Genomic DNA, 7006 nt, shown 5'->3' with positions numbered 1-7006 from the left:
TTAATTAATAATTTTAAAAAAATTATAATTAATTATTTATTTAACTTAATTGAGATAAATATTAAATTATTTAATATTTTTTTATCAATTAACAAGAACTAATCAATCATATTAATTATTTGATTTGATTGGAATAAATGAATTGATTTTGTTTCAATTTGTATTAATTTTTTTGTCTCATGTATTTTGATTAATAATTTTAAAAGTATTATAATTTTTATATGACATATTTATATGAGAAGTGATCCATGCTATTTATACCAATGCATGTTTCACTCTTGGATTGATACAAGAGGATAAAAAATTTAATAATGTCATTAAAGAAGCATGTACATAGGTTCAATATCATATGTTGAAAGATTATTTGTCATTTGACTATCTTCTAACAATATCTTAAGACTAAAATATGTATAGAAAAACTATTGAAATGAGTTTTTAATGATATTTTATATCAATAAAAAAATAGTATTAAATATGAAGGATGAATTTTATTTATAATATTATAAATTTTTTTTATTATTGATATTTTAAGTTAATTGAATTTTAATATTTTTTTTGAACGCAAGAAGCTCAACACAGTATAGTGGAGCAGTCTAATAAAAACAAATAAACAAACAAATACAATAACATAGTATCATCAAAAGAAATCCCTTTGTCATCTCCGGCATTGCCATCAACAACTAAAAGGGTCCACACTACATTTCTATTCGTTGTAGCTCAGCACTGTCATGTTAGTGATTTCTTCAACACCTTTATTTTTATTCTGGAAAATCCTTCCATTCCTCTCCAGCTATATATTCCAAACCACCGCACAGAAGTATCTCAATCGTTGCTCTCTATCCTCCCTTCTCCTTGGCCCCTCCGTTCAACTCAGAAAGTGTTTCCTCATTGTCCCAGGAACAAACATTGATGTTCAATCTTTGATACCCAAGCACTCCACACCTGCCAAGTAAATTCACAGCATAGAAACAAATGGGGCACAAGTTCCACATGTTTATTACATAGCACACATACGTTATCTTCTTGGTTAATAATTCCTAGCCGGCTTAACCGTTCTTTTGTGTTCACCCGACCTACTAGGACAAACCATGCAAATAACTCTACTTTAGGCGGAACCAATCCTTTCCAGATGGTCTTTGTGAAGCTTTAGCGTGTCACCTCCTCCGGGAGTGTCGCCTCTTACAAAACCTGAACAAATGAGTTAGTTGAATAAACTCCTTGACTATCATATTTCCATACAACTCTATCCTCTCTGTTAAGAACTAGATTCACAGGTCTTAGTGCCTCATGTAATTGACCCAGTAGTCCCAACTTCCATTGGAAGAGCTCTCTCCTCCAATAAAAATTCCAAATCCAGTCTAGTCCATCCCAAAACCCACAGTTCCCTATAACAAACCCAGATTAGTTTGAAACAGAAAAAAGCCTGGAAAATCGGTCTTTTAGAGGCCCCCAAGCAGCCACGTATCCTCCCAAAACCTCGTACGCCGCCCATCACCAACCTCTATCGACAGCCCTGTAACCATCTTACCCCTTATATGGTCATTGGTTATTTGTAGCTGGCATATATCCTTCCACGGTCCTCCCCTAGTAGTTAGCACTTGGGTTGATAACAGCTCATGAGGATTCAGATCATAACAGGAACAAACCACCTTCTTCCATAACGGGCAATCCTCCTTTGCAAATCGCCACCACCACTTAAACAACATAGCCATATTTCAAACCATATCATCTCCATCCCCCAATCCGCCTAGTTTTTTCGGCGCCTGCACCACGTCCCATTTTACCAATGCCATCCACTGCTGTCATCATCTTTACTCCACAAGAACCTTCTTTGCAATGAGATCAATTTCTCAGCAACAGTTTTTGGCAGCTTAAACAGACTCAAATAATACACAGACAGACTGTTTAATACTGATTTAATCAGCACCAACCTTCTAGCTTTTTTCAGGATTTTAGTATTCTACAGACTTAGCTTCTCCTCCATTTTGTATATTATAGGCTTCCAGATCTTCACTAGCCTCGGATTTGCACCTAAGGGAATACCCAGATATTTGACTGGAAGGGACTCACCCTTACACCCCAACAGCTGGCACATATTCTGAGTCCATTGTTCTTCACAATTTATCAGAATCAAGCTCGATTTGTCAAAATTAATGCTGAAACCTGACATCAACTCAAAGCACCTCAATAGTCGCCTGTAATTCTTGATAGTTTCCGCCTCTGGTGGACAGAACAGAATTATGTCATCCGCAAACTGAAGGTGGGATAACGCTATGCGATCTCTGCCAATCACCAAAGGTGATATACACCCATTCCTGACTGTCTCTCCCACCAATCGATGTAGAACGTCCACAACCAGTACAAATAAAAACAGAGATAGCGGATCACCTTGTCTCAGGCCTCTTTCCATCTTGAATGGCTTAGATGGCGACCCATTTATCAAAATCGATATAGAAGTTGTGGAGATACACTCCATCACCCACGCTCTCCATCTATTGCCAAACCCCATATTTTACAGCACTATGTCCACAAAACTCCACATGACTCTGTCATAGGCCTTTTGAAAATCTAGCTTGATTATTGCCACCTCCTTTTTCCTCATTTTGAGCTAGTTTACCGTTTCACATGCGATGAGGGCCCCGTCATGGATTTTTCTACCCCTTACAAATGCACTCTGAATTTCTCCTACCAAAGCTGGCATCACAAGTCTCATCCTCCGAACCAAAACCTTGGAGATAACCTTGTAAACGCATCCAACCATGCTAATAGGTCATATATCTTTAATCTCTTTAGCTCCAATGAACTTCTGTGCCAGTGCCACCCAAGTGATGTTAGAGTCAGTCGGCAACCTTGACGTCTGAAAGAACCCCATCACTGCAGCCGTGAATTCAGGCCCAATCTCACCCCAACACCTCTTGACAAAGTTCATGTTATACCCATCGCATCCTGGTGCCTTAGATGACTCACAATTCCACACTGCTTTTCTGATCTCCTCAGCTGTCGGCAGTGCCTCCAGAGTTACAGAATCTCTATGCTCTATCCTGTTTACCATACCATCTCTGAAGCTCATCATAGGCAACTTATCCTGGTGGTATAACTCCTTGCAGTAATCCTTAATAGTAATCTTTATTCTAGCTTGGTTCCTTACTAGCCTGCCGTTGATTAATAGTGTATCGATCCTGTTATTTTGCCGTCTCGTTGACGCCAAGTTGTGAAAGTATCTTGTATTTTTGTCCATCTCTTTTGCTTGCCGAGACCGGGACATCTGTTTTCAATAGACTTCTTTCCTGACATACCACCTCTCACAGCAGGTAACTAGCGCATTTCTTCTAGCCTCCATCGTTCCATCATACACCCCATTACTTACCAAGTCATCAATCTTCTTAATTTCTTCCTCAAACCTCGTAATCTTCTTGTCCATATCCCTAAAGTTAGTCTTATGCCAATTCCCTAGCGGGATCGTCAGCGCCTTCAATTTATCTGTGAATTGCATCTCCCCCAATCCTCTCCACTCCTCCTTCACAAAGCTAAGGAAACCCTAATGTGTAAACCATGAATCTAGGCTTCGAAATGGCCTTGGCCCTACCCTCTGCCTCGTGTGCTCCAAGATCACTGACAGTGATCTGATAGACCCCTTGGTCCACCGCATATCCTAGTCTCAGGGAACTCTTCCAACCACTCCACGCTAATAACCAGAGCTCTATCTATCCGACTGCACGAGCGTCCCCTAAACCATGTGAACTTGCGATCTGTTAGCGGTAGATCCACTAGATGCATATCCTGTACCAAACTCCTAAACTCTTTTGCCAACCTCGGTAGAACATCAGTACCTTGCCTTTCTTCCACATGCATTATTTCATTAAAATCTCCCATGTAGCAGTTAGGAACCTGACATAACCCAGCCATATAACTCAACTCTTCCCACACTTGAAGCTTCGCATCCCTATTATGAGCACCATAGACCAAGAAGATAGCACAATTGTAATTATTTTTTACCAGGATCCCTTCTACACACAACCATCTCTTCCCCTTATAACAGTTATTTTTTTTAAACACCGATTCATCCCATATCAACAATAGTCCACCCGCTGCCCCATCCGAGCCTACAAATTCCCAACCTGTACCATCTTGCCCCCAAAGTCTTACAACATCAAATCTGGTCACAATCTGTTTTTTAGTCTCAATCAAACCCAACATATCTAATCTATGTTTTTTCTTTAACTCCTTCACCATTCTTACTTTGCCATCACCCCGTAACCCCCTAACATTCCAAGAGCTAAATGTCATTTAAAATTTTCTTTACACACCTATTTTTATGTTTAGGCCTGCAACGTCTCAGCTTTTTCTTCTGCTTTGCCAATTTTCTTTTGCATTCGATTTCTTCGTTCTGCGAACTAATTAAATTAATCATGCGAAATAATTAAATTAAGCAGTTCTATTTATTTAATTTAGATGAAATTCTACAATCTTGTGACAAAATCCTAGAAGAGTATCTTCTAACGCCTTTATTAGCAACTTCATATTTTTTTTATTTGCTAAAAGTTGCTATAAAAGTACTAAACTTTGAGATAAATGAGTTAAAAGACAAATAACTTCAACTACATTAGCCTTTGTAACACATCTAAGAAGAAATATGTTTTTAAATACAAATACAACTACTTTAACTTAAGAATAGATTAAATATATTGATAAATTTTAAGAGATAACAATGTTAATCATATTACTTTGATTATAAGAATAAATATGATATTAAAATATAAATAAAGTAACTTAAAGACAAATTTTATCTCTGGTAGATTATACTTGCTCAAATCGATTTTAATATAAGAGTAAGAGAATTTAAAAATTTTATTCATAAATCACAAAAAATATGTACAAACTCAACCACTAATGTTATTTAAATAAAAATCTTTAAAAAAATAGAATTCTAATATAAATATTTTAATTTAATCACAAACTATATATTACTATTAATAAGTAATTATTGTACTTTAAAATAAATAAAAATTCATTGATTTTATTATTTTTAATATTAAAATAATTAAACTTTAAATTTAGTTAACTTTATAAAATTTGTATAACAAAAATAACTATATATGTTTTTATTTAACTTCAAATCATAGCAATCATTGGTAGAATGACTGTAAATTTTGTGGTATTTGCAGTATTCTGACGGACTTTCACCTTTTTTGTTTTTGATTCGTCTAGGAGGTTGAATCTTTTCTGTGTGGTAGATCTCTCTGTCGATAAGAAAAATCTGCAATAGGGTATAATTATAATACCTTCGAGTTTTTTTGAGTTGTATTCTTTTTTTTACTCTCTTTCCTTGCTTCGAGTCTGATATTGATTGCTTTGTCCTCAGGTGGGTTCTCTTAATCTTGTTATCTCCTCTATGTTGATATATTTCTCGACCTGCTCTTGAACCTCATACAAATATATTGGATGTCTCTTTGATATGGATTGAGAGAACATGCCTTCTTTGAGGTCGTTAATTATCCCCATAATGACCGCTTCCATAGGTAGGTTTTGAATCTCCAAGCACGCTTTGTTAAACATTTTCATATAGGCTCATAAAGATTTTCTAACCTCTTGTTTTACTCCCAAGAGACTCGGGACATGCTTGGTCTTATTTTTCTGAATGGAAAATCGGGGAAGAAAATTACTTGCTAAGTCATCGAAACAGGTGACCGACCTATGTGGCAAGCTATCGAACCACTTCATTGTCACCCTTGTTAGTGTAGTCAGGAAAGCTTTGCGCGAGTTGCATCCAATGCGTCAACCAAGTACATACGACTCTTGAAATTACTTAAGTGGTGTCTCGGATCAGTGGTTTTGTCATAGAGATCCATGTCGGAGATCTTAAAGTTTTTGAGAATTTTCGGTCGCATGATCTCTTCCGTAAATGGATCTTTACCTCTCAAAGGCATTTCTGCTCGGTCAGCTCGGGATTTCTGACCTTTTAGATCGGATTCCAGTTTCTTGATTTTTTTTCGTCGTCATACCTCCCTTCGCAGAGCTCTTTCTGATCACGTTGTCATTCAAATTCATTCCTGAACTGCTCTAGCCGACCTTGAATCAGTTCCATGAGCTCTGTAGGATCTCTTTCTCCTAATTCTCCTTATTGATGGATTTCTGAATTTATTCTCCATCCTCCTTGATTTGCGGGATGTGCCTCCCCAGCGATACCTTTCCCTTTGTCAGGTCGGTGAGGTATGACTAGTGCGTGGTCGTCGTTGTACTGTTCTTCTTCCTGGGTTTCAAAATCAGAAGCAGTGTGTTCGTCTTCTAAAATGTCATCTGCCATCATACGATGTTGATTATTAGGTCACTGGTAACGGTGCCAATGTTTTGAGGGTAGTGAAACTAATGGATTTGGGCTTGAACGTGAGGTTTAAACTCCTAAGAGGGTTTGATTCGACGTCTTCTCCGTCAATGTGAAGTTATCCGAGTTCTTTGTAAGCAAAGGTGGGGGTGGTACCTGCAAGGGATTCCTATATTTAAGTTAGTAAGAGTTTTAAGCAGGTTTTTAATAGATTGGAGTTCAAATAATATCTGAGGACATAAGGATATTTATAAGTATAGATGTAGAGTTAATAACCATTTTTGAATCGTTCCACTTTTAATGGTGGGTTGTTGGTTACTCTTTTTTTGGTAAGGAGGTTGTTGAGATCTCTTTTCTAGAAAAATTAGAAAGATTGTAAGAGTTAGTTATTTATTTAGATAAATAGAGCTAGTTCAATGTTACTGTGTCTGACCTCCATAAAATCAGGTAGATGTTGATTCGAATAATGTTTATTGATTGAACTTTAATGAAGAGGTATATATACTAGTTTGTTTTTTGTATGACTATATATATGCTAGTTTGTTTAATTAACAAGAAAATATCAGTGTTTATTTAGTTAGAAACGTTTACGGATTAATTAGATAAAAACTAGCCGTTCTTAGGTAATGTTTGTTTTGAGGTATTGAGACGAAAACTTAGATTCAATATCATATTTGTTGACTT

The sequence above is a fragment of the Arachis duranensis genome, chromosome 7, assembly GCF_000817695.3.
Source record: "Arachis duranensis cultivar V14167 chromosome 7, aradu.V14167.gnm2.J7QH, whole genome shotgun sequence".
In the NCBI taxonomy this organism is placed as follows: domain Eukaryota; kingdom Viridiplantae; phylum Streptophyta; class Magnoliopsida; order Fabales; family Fabaceae; genus Arachis; species Arachis duranensis.
The sequence above is the reverse complement of the archived record's forward strand: the minus strand, read 5'-3'. Positions refer to the sequence as shown.